The sequence below is a fragment of the Dromiciops gliroides genome, chromosome 4 (genome assembly GCF_019393635.1).
Source record: "Dromiciops gliroides isolate mDroGli1 chromosome 4, mDroGli1.pri, whole genome shotgun sequence".
Classification (NCBI taxonomy): Eukaryota; Metazoa; Chordata; class Mammalia; order Microbiotheria; family Microbiotheriidae; genus Dromiciops; species Dromiciops gliroides.
In genome coordinates, this window is record NC_057864.1 from 334,176,908 (window position 1) to 334,196,581 (window position 19,674).

At 36.3% G+C, this 19,674-nt stretch overlaps 1 pseudogene; it reads left to right on the forward strand.

The window, feature by feature from the left end:
* The first annotated feature begins 525 nt into the window (after positions 1 to 525).
* Positions 526 to 18,275, forward strand: LOC122755102 (annotated as a pseudogene).
* Positions 18,276 to 19,674: the final 1,399 nt, after the last annotated feature.

Genomic DNA, 19,674 nt, shown 5'->3' on the forward strand with positions numbered 1-19,674 from the left:
GAACCAGATCAAAATGTAATTAGGAAATATTTAATAAAATAAACAAATAAAAATACAATAAAACATAGATGTTACATTTTAAAACTAAGTCAATATGCAGCCCATGAGGATCATTACATAAGGCTTACTAGTCCCTGTTTTTGAGTTTGACACCACCGCCCTACACCAGTGAAATCACAAGTCCTCTCCCTATCCCTATATAAACCCTATACTGTTAGCCTATCAGCAATACAACTTATGATGAATCTGTGGTTGAAGAACAGATGACAGAGAGATATATAAACTCTCCTGAATGGTAAACTGAAATTGAGATCTATAAAGACAAAGAAAAAATACTTTAAGGTACTTTGAAACATTTGTGCTGCTGTTGCCGGGTCCCAGCAATGGGCATATTAAACTTCTGTGTATTAATCAGAAAATGGGTTGGCTTGAAGGAAGTATCAGACATACTACACATGAGACTATAACAACAGGAGAATAATAAAATCTGATATATTTATTTCTGTGGCTCTAAAAGACTGACCCATGAGAGGAAGGTTTTGTAATCCAAAGGATGGAGCAGCGGCTGTGGAAGTTCGATGGGAGATGTTTGTAACTACAACAGAAAGTCTTTGTTTAGAGGCATTGCATTATTCTGTGCCTTGCCCCACTTTGTGTCCTGGGATTGCTTTTCTCTGTGTTTACACAGCCCAGGTGTTAAAAGTACTTGATTCCAAAAAAGAAAAGTACTTGATTCCTCTTTTATGATTAAATCAAGCCTTACGTGTAACTATGGTGCAATTCATGATCCCTACTGGGCCATCCTGTTCCTCATTGTGTGAACTGATTGACACATTTATGCTGATTCATATGGTTTATTGTATAAGTTCACAGATACATTCCACCACAGGCCACCTCAGCTAAAAGACTTAGTGAACTTAACCTTTCTGGGTATCAGGTTCCTTATTTATAAAATGAGGGGACTGGATAAATGAACTCTAAGAGCTGTACCATCTCTAAATCTAGTTGATGAAAATTCTGACAATATTTGTGCTGTTACGTATACATCAGATTTGGGGAGTCATGACACTCAAGATTGGTGATTACATGGCATAATTAGCAGTATCTGAGAATGTATTGCTCTAAACCAGGACTTCTTAAACTTTTTCCACTCACAAACCCTTTTAGCTCAAGAAATTTTTGTGACCTGAGAGGAAAACGACTCCTGCTCAATAATTCTCTGAAACTCAGTGGCGGTGATGTGTCAAAGGCTCATTTATTGTCATTCTCATGAGAATGGTCACCCAGTGTGCAGCTAGTGGGTGTAAAGAATGGGGGCTCGCAGCCCTCCTAACACTAGTCCCTAGTCCCTAGTCCCTAACACTGGTTGATTACTCAAGGGTTACAATCTATGGGCAAAAACTAGCTAACCTGAACACAGTATTCTTTTTTTGTTTGTTTTTATTTTTTTGTGGGGCAATGAGGGTTAAGTGATTTGCCCAGGGTCACACAGCTAGTGTCAAATGTCTGAATCTGGATTTGAACTCTGGTCCTCCTGAATCCAAGGCCAGTGCTCTATCCACTGTGCCACCTAGCTGCCCCCTGAATGCAGTATTCTTAACTCTAATTTCCATAATTATTCTTTGGGTTCTTAGCTAATGGGAAAGGTAACATAGGGACATTTCTTCAGTCTTCCCTTATATGGACACAGCCCATAAGAGGACCTTATTGAGACTAGCTCAGGGATCCTTGAACCATGTGATCTGTTTGCTGGAGGGGAAGGAGGAAGACTGAGACCTTTGTCCTCAAACAGATCCAGAGGAGTGTAAGTTGAATAGTGACTGTTATATCCTTATTGAGAGGAGACCGTTACCCATTTCCTCACATGACCCCCAGGTATATAAATATATAAAATAGGTATACATAACCATTTACTCTTGCCAAGCTTTTTGCAACCCTCACATTCAGTTATGTGACCCCTATATGGGGTTGCTACCCACAGTTTAAGAAGCTAGGCTCTACACAATGCAGAAGGATGGGTCTTTGGGGGGGCTCCATTGCTTAGAAGTAGTTTTAAGGGGCAGCTAGGTGGCGCAGGGGGCAGCTAGGTGAAGCAGTGGATAGAGCACCGGCCCTGGAGTCAGGAGTACCTGAGTTCAAATCCAGCCTCAGACACTTAACACTTACTAGCTGTGTGACCCTGGGCAAGTCACTTAACCCCAATTGCCTCACTAAAAAATAAAAATAAATAAAAATAAAAGAAGTAGTTTTAAACCAATGAATGAATTTTATATGCATTCAAAACAAAGGATATATTTGGTCACAGTTTCCATCTTAGACATAGCATCTACTTTTGTTTCCTAATCACCTTCCAAAGATGAAGTAATAAAGCAAAATTTGCCATAATTATTTAGTTTCTTCCTTCTTATATTTTCATTTTTAAATTCCAAGGAGAAGGAAATTATGTAAAATTATACATTCCAGGTCACTGGCATCCTCCATATCCTTAATCATCTAGATTATTCCACTTAGTAAAGTACACCTAATGTGCACTTAGCCTTTAGTGGGGAAACATTCTAAATCTAAATATTCTAATGCATTTTTCTTTGTTATGATTCTGAAGAGCTCTGCTTTAAAAATAAATAAATAAATAGCTCTGACCAAAGAATTATAATTAAAATTCAGCAGGAGAAGGTTTCAATTTGTATGTGCTAGTGTGTTAGTGAGACAATTTTTTTACAAAAGGAGAGAAAGAAGAGAGATTTGCCAAAAGAGTTAACCACTGTAGCAATTCTGATGCCTAATGCAAGCAACTAAAAAAATTCCCCAAGGCAAGCAGCAGAAAGATGCTCTCAAACTTATTGGTGGGGGCAGAGAGACTTCAGACCTTGAAACATAAGGGTCCATGGTGGGGGACAGAGGCGAATTCAAAACACCCTCATGGTGACAAGGTGACAAAGGACTTCGACATTGTGCCATATTGCCTGTGGGTGGAAACCACTAGAATAGAGGCCAATAGGGAACTTAGCTGGGGACATCAGACATCACTTAGGTTTACAAAGTGGGAGAAAAGACAAATTCTTATCTTAACCTTTTTTCTTGTTAAATACTGAGCTCCTTTTTTTTTTACAACCTGATATTAGTACTCTCTAAATTCTAGCACACTAAGGGCAAAGCCCTGGTCATCACACCCTAGAAATGGCTCTGGATTTAAAAGTACTACTCAAATTTATTATTTCTTTTCAAGTTTCAGATTTAGTCTTGTTTAAGAAGGCCAAGAAACTGTTGCAGTCCCCACTACTGTATCTGGCCTTAGTGTTGAAAATACATTTGAACGTAAAACAAACAGCCTTGATACTCATTATTATTTTTTTCCCTCTTTTTTTTTTTTTAGTGAGGCAATTGGGGTTAAGTGACTTGCCCAGGGTCACACAGCTAGTAAGTGTCAAGTGTCTGAGGCCGGATTTGAACTCAGGAACTCCTGAATCCAGGTCCGGTGCTTTATCCACTGTGCCACCTAGCCGCCCCGATATTCATTATTATTAACAGGATGTGAGAAGCTGCAGGATAAAGCAGGCTTGGAAAACCAAGATTAGGAGTTAAGCCAAAAAATTAACTTAGAAAAAGAATTGTGTAGCTATTATAAGTTCTGAGACAAAACAAAGATAATAATCTAACACATCAGGAATAACTAGGGTAAAAAATAAAAGGCTCAGAGTCTGAACAAGCATGCCAAGGTTAGTGTACAGAGGTCAAAGCAGAGTAGAGGTTACAAGCATAGCTATAAACATAGAAAGAATGGAAGTAAATATTCAGAGGTCCAAGCAAAGAAAGATGGTAAGGAAGAAACAGAGTTCAATTATAAGACCCTGAATCAGTGCTTTAGACTAAGTTAAGAATCAGGTCTTGGTTACTTAATTAAGAAACAGAGTTTATCAATTAATTTATCAATTAATCAATCAATAACATTTATTAAACACATACCATGTGCCAGGCACTGTGCAGCACTAGGGAATCCAAAAAGAGGCAAAAATACAGTCCCCACTTTCCAGAAACTTACACTCTAAAAAGGGAGACAACATGGAAACAAATACACACAAATATGTGTCTTGTGTACATACGTATATGTATGTGTATATATAATATATTTATATATATAAAGAGAGGTAAATCTCTCTTTTTCCTCTCCTTTTTAAAAAAATTCTGTCTCACACACTAGCACATACAAATGGAAACCTTTACATGCTGAATTTAATTATAATTCTTTGGTCAGAGTTTTTTATTTACTTATATTCATATATGTGCATGGTACATGGTTAGTTATTGCCCTTTCTAAGATATATAACATTTACTAATAGAGCTGAGAGCACTTCATTCCAGGATTAAGGTTTTCTAAGGAATTTAGAGGAGCAAAATGATATTACTATGTTGGAGTCAATTTATAGTGTGTGCAACTATGGGTGATCAGACTAATATGAGCTTGGAAGGCTTTATTACAGGTTGAGCACAAATAATTTACATGGACATTTGGAGCAGAGATGTCTCTAAATTTGTGCATCTCACATTTCTTTTGAACTACTGAAATTCTGATTTGCTCATAGAGTACAATGCCTTCTTTGATATGGGCACACCATGCTCATTGGTTCTTTGCCATTGTCTCCCATTTCTCACAATTGATTCCAAAGTCCTTAGAGAGACCTTGAGAGAGAGTCCTTGCATCACTTCTTCTAGCCCCCGCACGAATGCTTGCCTTGTGTGAGTTCTCCATAAAGTAGTCATTTGGGCAATTGTATGTTTGGGGTTTGAACAATGAGGCCAGCCATTTGGAGTTGTGCTCTCTGCAGTAGAATTTAATGCTTGGCAATTCAGTTCAAGAAATAATGTCAGTGTCTGGTACTTATCACATCAGGTCCTTCAGAATCTTCCTATGGCAATTCAAATCGAAGTGATTTCAGTTTCCTGGCATAGCACTGGCGTACTGTCCAGGTTTCACAGGCATACAATGAGGTCAACACAATGGCTCCGTAGACCTTCACTTTGGTAGGCAGTATAATATCACTTCTTCCCCACACTTTCCTTCAGGGCTTCCCAAATGCTGATGAGCTATCTCTGGCAATGCATGGGTCAACCTCATCATATACGTGGACATCCCTGGAAAGTGTACTGCCAAGGTAAGTGAACTTATCCACAGCATTCAAAATCTCTCCATTTGCTGTAACCAATGTTTCCATGTATGGATGGTGTAGTGCTGGCTGGTGGAGCACCTGTGTTTTCTTGGTTCTCATTGTTAGACCAAAATTAGCGCCATCAGCAGAGAATTGATCCATACTTTGTTGCATCTTGGCCTCAGAGAACCACTTCTCAAGGACCAAAATAATCAAGCAGTATACACAAAAACATGCAAAAGGAAGATATAACTGGATCCCAGGATGGGGAAAACCTTCCCTTTGCCTTTGTTTTAAGCAACTTTCTCCATTTAAAGAGACAGGTTACTATTAGTATTATGAAAACCCTGAGCCTCTAAGCTTTAGAGCAGGGCGCTGTCCATGGTCCTGATAAAGGTGGAAACGAATAATTCTGGAATGTATAAAGGAAAAGACTTTCATTACTAGGGGTGATTTAGGTAACGTGGTAGCCCTGCTTTCCTGGGATATGGCATAATACCTTGTTACGCTATAAAATGAGTTTGAAGTTTTAACCCTCAGTGTTCTAAGATATATAACATTTACTAATAGAGCTGAGAGCACTTCATTCCAGGATTAAGGTTTTCTAAGGAATTTAGCCACCACAGTCTCTGGTAATGTCACTTTTCCTTCCAGTATGCGTTCTATGAGTTCTGCTCTTGATTAGGAAGCTGTCATTTGCTGGGAATGGATACACTGTTTCTTTTGTGTACCCTTTCATTGATGAGGTCTCGTGATCTCCATGTGCTGCTGAGATAGAGCAGAAACAGGAACCTGATTGTTTCTCAGTTAGTTAAGCCGTTAGTAAGTCTGAGCTCTGGATTGAGAGTTGGTTCATAGATAAGTCAGTTCTTTGACTTCTGTGTAACAACTCTTACTCTGAGGTTCTACTTTCATCCTTGGCAAAGGAAGTAGATTGGTGGGATATACCAGTTTTGGTTGAAAGATTTCTGAATTTAGAGTCAGGAAACCTGAAAATGTGTCATATAATAAAACAAACAAGCAAACATAAATAAATAAATGGTTAAATAAATAAATAGCTAAACAAATAAACAAAAAACCCCAAATGAACAACCAAATAAAAAAATTAATAAACGAATATCTAAGCAAACGAACAACCAAATAAATAAATAAATGGGAGAAATTGAATTAATAATTATATATATAGGTAGATAGATGATAGATAGATAGATAGATAGATAGATAGATAGATAGATAGATAGATAGATAGATAGATAGATGAAAACTTGTCATATAAAACTTGTAACCATTTAGATATGCTTAACTTCTCTGGTCCTTAGTTTCCTTATCTATAAAATGAGGAGGGTTGACTATATGATGATCTCTGAGGTTTTTTGAGGCTCTAAAGATTCTAAGATTCTAGGTGTGTACTACCCCAAAAGATGAAACAAAATTCTTCACTAAGTATTTATTAAACACCAAATATGTGCCATTGTTTTAGGTATTACACATACAAATACAAAAAGGAGACAATCCCTTCCCTGGAGGAGCTTTTGTTCTACTGGGTAATAAGGTTTACATATTCACAGATAAATAAATATAAGATAAATGAAAGTAATTTTTTGGAGGGAGGTGGACACTGACAACTAATGAAATCAGGAAAAGCCTCCTATAGGAGGTGGCACTTGAGCTCATCTTTGAAGGGAACTGAAAATTCCATTTGAATTATGATAGAATACTGGCACATAATAAAAAATGTTCATGCATTCAGTTTATTCACTGCTTACATGGTCAGTGCCATTTTCACTGAAGCAGTTCTAACAGGTGAGGGTTTTTTCTTTTGAATTTATTTTTATTTATAGTTCCACAATCTTTTCCTCCCTACACCTACTTCTACCTATTGAGAAAGGAAAGACTATGATAGCCATTATACATATATAGTAAAACAAGAAATATTTCTGTATTAGCCATATTTTTTTTAAAGTCAAGAAAAATAAAGAGGAAAATGTGCTTCAATTTCATTCTGAGTCCATCAGTTATCTATCTGGAAGTGGTTAACATTGTATATCATGAGCCCTTTGGAGTTGTGGTGGATTATTTTATTGGTTACTAAAGTCCTTTGAAAAAGAGGAGGGAAAAAAGAAAGAATATTGGATCCCTGGCTATGCTACTTCATATCTCTACAGCCTTAGGCAAATTATTTAATGTCTCTGTGCCTCAGTTTCCTCTTCTATAAAATAAAAGGGTTTGACTAGATGATTTCTAAGGTATCTTCAGGCTCTAAATCTATAACCCATTTGTTGTTTTTCCCATACAGGAACATTTCCATTTATCTACTGGGGGATGACTATTTTGAATATCGTACCCTTATCAGAAATATTTGATATAAAGATTTTCCCCTGATATATCCATTTAGCTTCTTATGAAAGGCATTCTTTTTTCCTGTGCAGAAGCTTTTTAGTTTCAAGTAATCAAAGTTGTCTTTTATCTTTTATAATTCTCTCTATTTGATGTTTGGTTAAAAATGCCTCTCCTATCCATAGGCGTGAGAGGTGTATAATCTGTTTCTTTCCTAAATTTTTGTAGTATGATCCTAAATATCAAGATCATACATCCATATAGAATGTATTATAGAATATAGTGTAAGATGTTGGTCTAAGCCTAATTTCTGCCAGACTCCTTTTTAGTTTTCCTTGAAGTTTTTATCAAATAAGGATTTTTTCCTAGTTTGTTTTCTTGTGCTTTCCACTTTATCAAAAATTGGGTTACTGAGTTCTATTGTTTCTGATTCTCTCTTGTCTTGTTTACACCATCAAACTATCTCTTTATTTTTTTAAACCAATACCAGATAATTTTGGTGTCTGCTACTTTATAATATAGTTGAGGTCTAGAAGTGCTATTGCACCTTCATCCCTCCTTTTTTTCATATTTTTCCTTGAAATTCTAGTTCTTTTGTTTTTCCAAATGAATTTTATTATTTTTTCAGATTTTTAAAATTCCCTTAATAATTTAATTGGCATAGCACTAAGAGTGTAAATTTTGGTAGTATTGCCATTTTTATTATATTGGCATAACCTACCTATGAGCACTGAATATTCCTCCAGCTATTTAAGTTGTTGTTTATTTCTTTAAGGAGTATTTTGTAATTTAATCTATTCAAATTTGGTAAATTGATCCCCATATAATTTATGCATTTGTAGTTATTTGCAATGGAATTTCCCTGTCTATTATTGCTTCTTATGTTTTCTTATTACATAGGAATGCTAATGATTTTTGAGGATTTCTTTTGTGGCTTACAACTTTGCTGAAGCTATTAATTGTCTCAATTGTCATCTTTGCTGATTTTCCAAGTAAACTGCTGTATGTATCACCAGAAATAAGGATAGTTTTATTTCCTCTTTACATAGTTTTATGACTTTAGCTTCTTTCTCTTGTATGATTGCTTTTACTACTATTTCCAGAACTATATCAGGTAAAAGTGGGGAGAGTAGACATCTTTGCTTCACTCATATTTACAAAAAAAAAGAAAGGTCTTAGTATATAACCATTGCATTATGATACTTTCTTTTGGTTTTAGATAGATGTGTTTTATGATATTAAAAAAAGATTCTTCTATATCTGTACTTTGTTGGGTTTTTAGCATTAGAGTATTGTTTTTTGCCAAAGGGTTTTTCCACCTCTGCTTATCATGTGGTTTTTGTATGTTTTGGTTTGATTTGCTATGATCTGGTATGATTAATTACATTGATTGTTTTCCATCCCTGTATCCTAGGTATAAATCCCACCTGATCAAAATGAATGATTTCTTGGATAAATTGTTTTAGTCTTTTTAGAAGGATTTTGTTTAAAATTTTTAATCAATGTTTATTAAAGATATTGGACTATAGTTGTCTTTTGTGTGTTTTTTTCCTTTTCTCTTTTAGGTGTTGGAATAATATTTGTCATATAAATGGGGTATTTTCTTTTTCAATATTTAAGAATAATTTCTGAAGTATAGGTATTAACTGTTCTCCAAAATTTTCATATTTTCCTTGTGAATGAAGACATCAAGACCTACAGTTGTTTTTTTATTAGCAGTTCTTTTGCTTTCCTATTTGAGATACCTTAAATCTTTTAACTTTAGTTTCTCTAGCAATTTGTTAAGTTCCATATTTCCCCATTTAATATTACTTCTGTTAAACTTATCTAAAACCAAAAAAAGGATATTGAAATCTCCTGTAACTATTATGTTATTGTCTATGATTTCTTTAAGCTCAGATAATGTTTCCTTTATGAATTTGGATACTAAGGTGTTTGGAGCATATAAATGTATAACTGATCATTTTTCTTTTGGCCATCATTACTTTAATCATAATACAGTTTTCTTGTTTACCCCTTTTTATTTTTTAAATGTTAGGTGTACTTTTTCATAAAAGTATTTTATTATTTTCCAGTTACATGTAGAGATAGTTTTCAACATTTGTTTTTATAAGATTTCTAGTTTCAAATTTTTCTCCCTCCCTCCCCTCCCTCCCCTCCCTCCCCTCTCCCCAAGACAGCAAGGAATCTGATATAGGTTAAAAATGTACAATCAAAATGTTAGTTTTTGTAGATAGTATGATAGCTCTTGCTTTTTTTTAAATTTATTTGATGTACAGTAAGGTTTTTTCCCATCCCTTCAGTTTTATTTTGTGTATGACTTAGTTTTTAAATGTGTTTCTTATAAGCACCTGATTGTAGGATTTTGTTTTCTAGTCTAATCTGTCATTCTTTTAAATTTTATTGCATTATGAGAGTTTGATTTATCTTTTCCTTCAACCGTTTCTAATATTTTTCCAAATTATATTTTTCCCTCCTCTGCTGTTTCTTCTGTTACTTTACCTTAGTATTTTTTTTAAGGTGGCCATATTCCTACCGGTTCTCTTCCCCTTTCCCCTGGTCCCCTTCTTTCATTTGTTATCCCTTTTCCCTTGGGGTTTTGTTTATTAGTTCCTTTTCCTATCCCACTTTTATCTAGTTATATATCTCTCCCCTCCCTCTTTTCTCTCAGTCAAGTAGATTCCTTTTTCTCTCCTCCCTTCAACTCATTATAGTTTTTAAATTTCATTTTTGTGCTCCTTTCCAAAAATATTTTCCTTACTCTCTTCATTATACATCTTCTGTTTCTATCTACTCTAGAGCCTCATTCTCTGAATCATGATCCCTATAATTATCTGGTCTCTCTTCTCTGTATTCCTCTTCACCTACAGGAGCATTCATCAGTGGAACTCCCTCTCACCACTAAAGCAAGGCATTCTTCCTTTTCATGCTTTTTTAATCCTTCTTTTCCTTCTCCTCACCCAGTAGGTTCTTTTATTTCTAAGATGACAGAAGTGACCTTCCTTTCATTGCTAACCCTAGATTTGCCCCCAACACATCACATAATTCTTTCTATCTCTCTGTTGCTATTGCTGTCCTTGGCTGCTGCAGTTATTCACTCCTATTGCACTTCTATTTTGGGGGGGTTTTGAGAAGCAAATAATCTCTTCATTTCTGGCTTTCTTTCTAAAAAGGTTTCAAATGCCTCTTTATTAAAGCTAAGTTTATTTATTTATTTTTTTGGTGAGGCAATGAGGGTTAAGTGATTTGCCCAGGGTCACACAGCTAGTAAGTGTGTAAAGTGTCTGAGGCCGGATTAGAACTCAGGTCCTCCTGAATCCAGGGCCAGTGCTCTATCCACTGCACTACCTAGCTGCCCCTAAATGCCTCTTTATTATTGAACAGTCATCTTTTTTTCCTGTATGGTTAAGCTTATATTTGCAAGAAAGGTCATGAGCTTCATTGCTCTTTAAATCATATAATTTTATTCCCTATGTTTTCAAGTGGGTGCAGAATAGTCTTTTTAAATGATTATGCAAAGTATTGCCATATTTGTCATTGTGTACAAGAAAACTTGATTAAAAGAAAAAATGTGGGGCAACTAGAGGTGGTGCAGTGAATAAAGCAGTGGCCCTGGATTCAAGAGGACCTGAGTTCAAATCTGACCTCAGACACTTGACAGTTACTAGCTTTGTGACCCTGGGCAAGTCACTTAACCTTCATTACTCCAGGGAAAAAAAGTAAAAGAAAAAATGAAAGAAAGTGAAAAATAGCATTCTTCAATCTGTTCCATCAATATCAGTTCTTTCTTTGGAGGTGGATAGTATGTTTCATCAATAGTCCTTTGGGATTGTCTTGGATCATTGTATTGTTGAGAAAAGTCAAGTTATTCACAGTTCTTCATCAAACAATATTGCTGTCTCAGTGCACAATGTTTTCTTGGTTCTGCTCACTTCACTATTCATCATTTCATACATGTCTTTCCAGGCCTTTCTGAAGTCATCCTACTTGTCATTTCTTATAGCACAATAATATTCCATTACCATCATATACCACAATTTGTTTAGCCATTCCCCAATTGATGGGCATTTGTTTGATTTCCAATTCTTAGCCACCACAAAAAGAGCTACTATAAATATTTTTATACAGATATATCTTTTTCTCTTTTGGGGGATGTCTTGCGGATATAAACCTAGCAGTGGTATTGCTGGATCAAAGGGTATGCACAATTCTATAGCCCTTTGGGCATAGTTCCAAATTGCTCTCCAGAATGGTTGTATCTTTTCACAACTCCACCAACAGTGATTAATCAAATTTCTTACATAAAAAGTAATGTGCATTTATTTCAGAACAAAGACAGAAGAAGTAAATATCACAGAGGGTAGTAACAGATATTTACTCTTTTCTTCAACCTCTGAAGTTGGCCCTTCCCCTTGCCAACGTTAATCCTTTATTTAGGTTTTATTTTTTATTTTATTTTTATTTATTTGACTTTTATATTATTTATATTAATATTTATTTTTTATTTATTTATTATATTTAGGTTTAAAACTTTAGATTTAATAAGGATTTATTAAACTACTACTATGTGCCAAGCACTGTGCTAAGTGATTTATAAATATCTTATTTCATCTTGGTAGATCTCAGAGCACATACTTTTTTTTTTTATCAGGGAAATGAGGGTTAAGTGACTTGCCCAAGGTCACACAGCTAGTAAGTGTCAAGTGTCTGAGGCCAAATTGGACTCAGGTCCTCCTGAATCCAGAGCAGGTGCTTTTATCCACTGCGCCACCTAGCTGTCCCCCAGAGCACATACTTTTGAAACAAGCAGACATAGCTTCCCTGAATGATAGTAAAGGCCGACAATAGATATGTACCACTAAATTTATCTAATATCACAGAAAGTATTTATTTCCAATTGGATTCTATGAAATGGCTAGGATCTGATAGTGAAATCAAAAGGTTCTCCTGAATGACATCCACATGAACTCAGCCAACAATATGTTAAAAGAGAAGCATTTTAAAAATGCATACTGTCATGAGGATTTATTTATGAAAACAAGCAAGCTTATTATGATGACTATTATTGCCGTCATAAATTACTGAAGAATTATTGTTAAAAGTTGATGCTTAGTGACCGGTGCAGATTACACAAGGAAATGACAAAAACTGTGCGAGATATCAGTACAGACTATAAAACCTCATACCCACTGAATACTTAGCAAGATGTGACTTGTTGGGAAAAATTATATGTTAGAAGCTTGCTGTCTTTCAAGGCCTGACTTGCAACAAAACTCACTAGTACAAATAGAAATTTCAAAATATCCTGGGGAACTCAGCCTCCTCATGTATTAAATGATGGAATTGGTCCAGATGACCTCTAAGGTCTCTTTCACATTTAAATTTATGATTCAATAATCTAACAAAAAGCATTTGCTTTGTCCAACTCTGTAATAAATGTCTATAGAACATTAAATATAAAAGCATAATAGCAGGATAAGATTTGTTCTAGAACTGTATAATCTGAATTCCATTGAACAAGGTAAGAAGAATGAAATAATAATAGTAACAACTGATATTTACAGAACACTTTAAGGTTTACAAAACATTTGAGATATATTATCTCTATACCTCTCCCATATATCCGGTCATCATCAGTTTAATAAAACCCAGTCACTCCTCTTATAAAAGAAGATCCTCTCTAAATGTATTTAAATTAATTAAATTCATTCTCAAGAACATGCTATTGCCTGCTAAAAATGGATCCCATATGTTCTAGTTATCTTACAGCACACAGAAACTATATAGAGATTAGGGTAATGACTTGGATGAATGAACAAATAGGTCAGTTAGAGATGAGCAAACTGATTTGTCTAATATTAGAACTGAGACAGACAAAACCTTTCCCTGAACTAAACCCTTCAGCTCATTCTCTCTTAAGAATTCCAATAACTTTCTATATATGCTCAGTCTTTCATTTTTACCTATTGGAGAGTTTTCTAGCGTGAGAGATATAAAGATACATTGTCTCTCAAGATTTCTGCTCCCAGACTCTATAGCAACCTACATAGCTTTCCAGATTCTCCAACACTAATGACAGAGAGGCTGTGAACTTTAGCAATTGATTCACAAAGAACACTAAATTTGGAGTCAGAGAACCTGGTTTCAAAAAGTGGCTGACTTTGCTCTCTATGTGACTTGGAAAAATTCTGAGCCTCATTTTCCTCATCTGAAAAAATGAGTGGGTTAAACTGGATGACCTCTGAAGTTCCTTTCAGTTATAATCTATGATACTATGGACAAATGCCCAAATGCTATTTCATATGTTTTCCTTGTATAACAAATTTATATGAGCTCTGCACTTTCAGGGTTTGAGCAGATAAATGTCTAAGGTCATGAATTAAGCAGCTAGCACAAAATGTGAACTGGTCTGAGTCAACAGACATAGACTTTACTTCCCCCACCCACCCCCACTCCCACCCCTCACACACCCTGATTTTATGACACTATGTGACTTTGAGCAAGCTATTTAACCCCTTCAGGTCTGAGTATTTCCTTTTGCAAAATGGATTGAATATACTAAATCTAAAGTCTTAATATTTCAGGGGCAGCTAGGTGGCTCAGTGGATAGAGCACTGGCCCTGGATTCAGAAGGACCTGAGTCTCAGACACTTAACAATTACTAGCTGTGTGACCCTGGGCAAGTCACTTAACCCCAATTGCCTCACTAAAAAAAAAAACCCCAAAACAAAATAAGTTAAGTCTTAATATTTCAGTAGAAGGGAGAGATTGAGTCTCTATATCCTGCTTTCCCTTCACCAGTTGCAGATTTACTTTTCAGTTGCGTCAGTCCTTGGGGCCTGAAATGTACAAAATCAGATGGTAGAGGTAAACATGAGGAGGATTACAAAGGAGAATGCTTTTGGGATCTGACAGGCCAACTTGTTTGTATATACAAAGTATCAGTGTAAATAATTTCCAATCCTATTACTAACCAAATATAGAAATAAAAAAGCTGTGTGACCAGAATTAGGACATGCCACATTTCCCCCAGGTCTCATTGTCTTAAGCTTCAGTGTCAATAAAGACCAAATGCTATGTTATCCAGGTGAGAAATGTGCTGTAAATAGCAGAAGCAGGATTGGTCTTACATATGGGCAAAGTAGAGTAACATCCAAATTATGTGATTTGAAAAGCATAAATTTACCCAAAACAAGGAGTCCTTTGATCTGGGGTTTAAAAAAAAGTTGAGAATAGAGGTGGGGCAGAAGGCAGTCTGAGCTGTAAGGCTCTCCCCCAGAGTCTGAGACAATGATGGGTGGGAATGTGGAACCCTGGACATGGTGGGCTCCAAAGGTGGTTAGATCACATTAGCAGTAAAGGTCTGTGGAAGATCCTAATCTCCTAATCCTTTCACCTACTGCTTCTTCCTTCACCCCATTTTTTCCACTTTTATTTAGCTTATATGTGTTCATGTTGCCTTCCTTCTTTCCTCACCCCTACCCCAATAGAATATAATTTCAGTGCAAGGCCTCTTTCCTTTTTTAATTTGTGTCTCCAGTGCCTAGTACAATCCCTGGCCCATTATAGGCATTCAATAAATGTTTTTGAGGGCTTCGTCTCTGAAAATTCTGAGTTACTGTGAGGCTCTGCCAATTTTAAGCTTTGATAGCCTTTTAAGAATGCTACTGACATACGCAATAAATATGTTCAAAAGGGATAGAGACAGCACCTATAGTTTGTGTAGGGAACTCCTGTATGAGTAAACCCCCTCTACCTTTGTAGGTTATAACTCTGTCAAGTATAGCCTTTAGTTGCCTACATCACCAAGAAATTAATTAACCAAGGCCATATGGCAAATATATATCTGACCCAATGCTAGATAACAAATATTCATAGTGGAGTAAAACACATTCCCTCAATGATTGTGTGTGTATACATATGAGTATATGTGTATATGTGTGTGTATTATATATATATATATGTATGTATAAATGTGTGTGTATCTCATTCTGTATCCTAAGTCCACCACTTTTCCATCATGGATAGTATGTTCCATCATCAGTCCTCTGAAATCATGAATGGTCCTTGTATTGATAATAATTCTTATAGCTTTCAGAGTTGTTTTTTTATATCATGTTGATGTTGCATGAATTGTCCTATTTCTGTTCATTTAATTCTTCATCAGTTTATAAAAGTCCTCAAAATTATTCACTTTTATGACATTGATGACATAAAAGTTGATCTTCTGGTTCTGTTCACTTCAATATGCTTTTGTTCATATGTCTTTTCAGGTCTTTTTGAAACCATGCTCTTTGAACCAGCTATAGACCACTGCTCTGCCTATACTTGAAAGAGATAAAAGAAAGAGGAAAAAGTACTATTTGTACAAAATTACTAATAACAGCTCTTTATGTAGTGGCAAAAAAGGGAAACTAAGAAAAGACCCATCAATTGAAAAATAGTGGAATAAGTTTCGATATATGAGGGAATGGGAAAAGAAAGGAATAAGCATTTATTAAGTGCCTACAAAATGCCAGGCACTGTACTAAGTGCTTTAAAATATTATCTCACTTGATCTTTGGTGTTGTTGCTCAGTTGTTTCAGCCATGACCAACTCCTCATGACCCAATTTGGGGTTTTCTTGGCAATCATAATGGAGTGGTTTGCCATTTCCTTCTCCAGCTCATTTTACAGATGAGGAAACTGAGGCAAATAGGGTTAAGTGACTTGTCCAAGTTCACACAGCTGAGTGTCACATTTGAACTCAGGTTTTCTTGAATCCAGACCCAGTACTCTATCCACTGTACCAACTAGTTGTCCCTTATCCTTACAACAACTCTGAGGGAAGTACTATTACTATCCCCATTTTACACTTAAGAAAACTGAGATAGGCAGAAGTTAAATGACTTTCCCAGACTGAGACACCTAGCAAGCATTTGAAGCTAGTTAAGAGTCAGTTCTTGGGCAGCTAGATGGCGCAGTGGATAAAGCACTGGCCCTGGATTCAGGAGGACCTGAGTTCAAATCTGGCCTCAGATGCTTGACACTTATTAGCTGTGTGACCCTGGGCAAGTCATTTAACCCTCATTGCCCCACCAAAAAAAAAAAAAGAGTCAGTTCTTTCTTACTCTGGGCCCAGCATTCTATCCACTGTGCCACCTAGATACCTCTACTATGATTGTAATGGAATATTGTTGTGCTATACGAAATGAGAAAATTAAATGGTTTCAAAAATGCTTTAAAAATGTTTTATTGATAAATTTTGTTTTTACATTATCTTGATTTCCCCCATGCATCCTTTACCTTACTCTCCCAGAGAACCATTCTTATGACAAAGAATTTCTGAAAGAAAGAAGAGAAAAATATATATTGAAACCAATCAACACATTAAAAATTGCCATTATAGGCAGTCTTCCATACTCATGAACCAAGTATCTTTTCATATCTCTTCTTTCAGGACAAACTTTTCAGGACATTAATTTTCTTTCTTTTTTTTTTTTTTTTTGGCGAGGCAATGAGTGTTAAGTGACTTGCCCAGGGTCACACAGCTAGTAAGTGTCAAGTGTCTGAGGTCAGATTTGAATTCAGGTCCTCCTGAATCCAGGGCCAGTGCTTTATCCAATGCGCCACCTAGCTGCCCCCTAGGACATTAATTTTCAATTATTTATTCTGGCCACCACCACCAGGAAGAATGTCCACATCCAAGACTGGGAAACAACTATAGAGCCAGTACAGTACCAGTCATTAACACTATGAATAGGGGGCAGCTAGGTGGAGCAGTGAGTAGAGCACTGGCCCTGGATTCAGGAGGACCTGAGTTCAAATCCAGCCTCAGACACTCGACACTTACTAGCTGTGTGACCCTGGGCAAGTCACTTAACCCTCATTGCCCTGCAAAAAACAAACAAACAAAAAGACTTTGATTACTTCCCATGAGGACATGATTCATGATACCCAGATAGACTATTATGGCACCCAGTTGGCCACCTGATCATCAGATAGAGCTGCCAAAATCTTTGATGTATGGAATGAAGGTCAGATTCTTATTGCTGACCTGAGGGATCATGAGGGCCCTGTGTGGCAAGTGACCTGGGCTCATCCTATATATGGAAATTTATAGTTCTCCTGCTCCTATGACTGGAAAGTCATCATCTGGAAAGAAGAAAATGGTTCTTGGAAAACTATATATTACTACACAGGACTTCTGTGAACCCAAAAGGCTAGACACCACATCACTGTGGGCTAATTCTTGCCTGTGGCAGCTCAGGTAGGCCAATCTCACTGCTAAGCTTTGGCAGTAGGAAGTGAAAAAGATTTATAACACTCATTCTATTGACTGCAATGCTGTCAGCTGGGCTTCTTCTGGAAGCCTAGTAGACCAGCCATTTAGGCAAAAAACAAACTACATCAAGAAGTTTGTATTAGGTGACTGTGATAACTTGGTTAAGCTATGGAAGAAGAAAGAGAATGATCAATGAAAGGAGGATCAGAAGCTAGAAGCTAACAGCGACTGGGTTGGAGATGTTGCCTGGGCTCCTTCCATTGTCTTGACAACAAACACCATTGCCAGCTGTTTCCAGGATGGTACAGAACTGTTAGGATGTTTGTAGAAACAAGTTCACTGATGTTGTGCGGCATGTGAGCTGGTCTATCATAGCCAACATTCTGGCTATTTCAGGAGGAGCCAACAAAGTAACTCTGTGGAAGGAATCAGTCAGAGGACAGTGGGTATGTATCAATGATGTCAGCAAGGTCCAGGGCACAGTGTTTGTAATCAAGAGAATGAACAGTGACATCAGAGATGCCAGTTAGGGCAGATACACCAAGAAAATCAGCCAGTAACTGGAGCTGGGGAGCCATAGAGACATAAACATATATTGATAGACAGCTATCAATAGCCATGATCTCTGGAACTGCTACACCATAGATCAGTTGATGAATAGCCTTTCTTTAAAACTGGAAAAGAAAAGAAGATGCTTCTGAATTCAATATAATCATGTCTTCCTATGAATACATATAACCACAGTATGGATCATGACTTTAATTTCATATGGTCTGGGGCAGCTAGGTGGCACAGTGGATAGAGCGCTGGCCCTGGAGTCAGGAGTACCTGAGTTCAAGTCCGGCCTCAGACACTTAACACACACTTACTAGCTGTGTGACCCTGGGCAAGTCACTTAACCCCAATTGCCTCACTAAAAAAATAAAATAAAATAAAAAATTTCATATGGTCTCTAATTTAACTTGACCGGTTCAGATTCATTTATAGTTTAAGGGAAAAATATAGTCCAAATAGTCTTCAAAAATGTTCATTTTAAAATATTTTTATTGGCAACTGTTGTGTACCCCTAGAATTTCAGGTTTTTATTGATGGGGTAGGGATTATTCCCAAAATAATTGAATAAAATCAACAATAATTCTGAATTTTTTTTCAATTATCCTGTGGTTGTCGATTCTTTATTTATATTCTTGTGGTCATTGTGTATATTGTTTTCCTGGTCCTATTTAATTCATTTGTATTAGTTTATTTAAGTCCTTCCATGTTTTCCTATATTCATTATGCTCATGATTTCTTGCAACACATTCCATTACATTCATATAACAGAGTTTATTAAGCCATTCCTGATCAATGGGCACCTACTTTCTTTCCAAATCTTTGCTACCACAGACGATACTGTTATGAATATTTTAGTGTACATAGTGCTTTTCTTTTGGTCAATGGTCCCTTTGGAACTTAGCAGTGAAATTTCTAGGTCAGTGTGGACAGCAATATTTACATTTTGGTTAATTTATTTGCATAATTCCAAATTGCCTTCCAGAACAGTTGGGCCAATTATTTCACAGCTCCACCAACAATGTATTTGTGTGGCTGTATCTCCATGTGCCCTCCAACATTTTACTATTTCTGTCTTTCATCATCTTCACTAGTTTTCTGCATGTAAGATAGAACCTGTTTTGTTTTGATTTTCATTTCTCATTATTAATAATATGGAACATTAGCTTACATGATTGTGAATGGTTTATTATTATTATTATTATTTATTCTTGTTTTGAGAACTGTTCATATCCTTTGACCACTTCTCTACTGGGAAATGAAATGATCTGGTGGGCTCTTGGTACTTATTTAGGCTGGCCCTCAGACTGCAAACACTGTCTGTGATCAGGACCACGTGTGGAGCCTTTTCTTCTGACTAGAATTTGTATTATCATA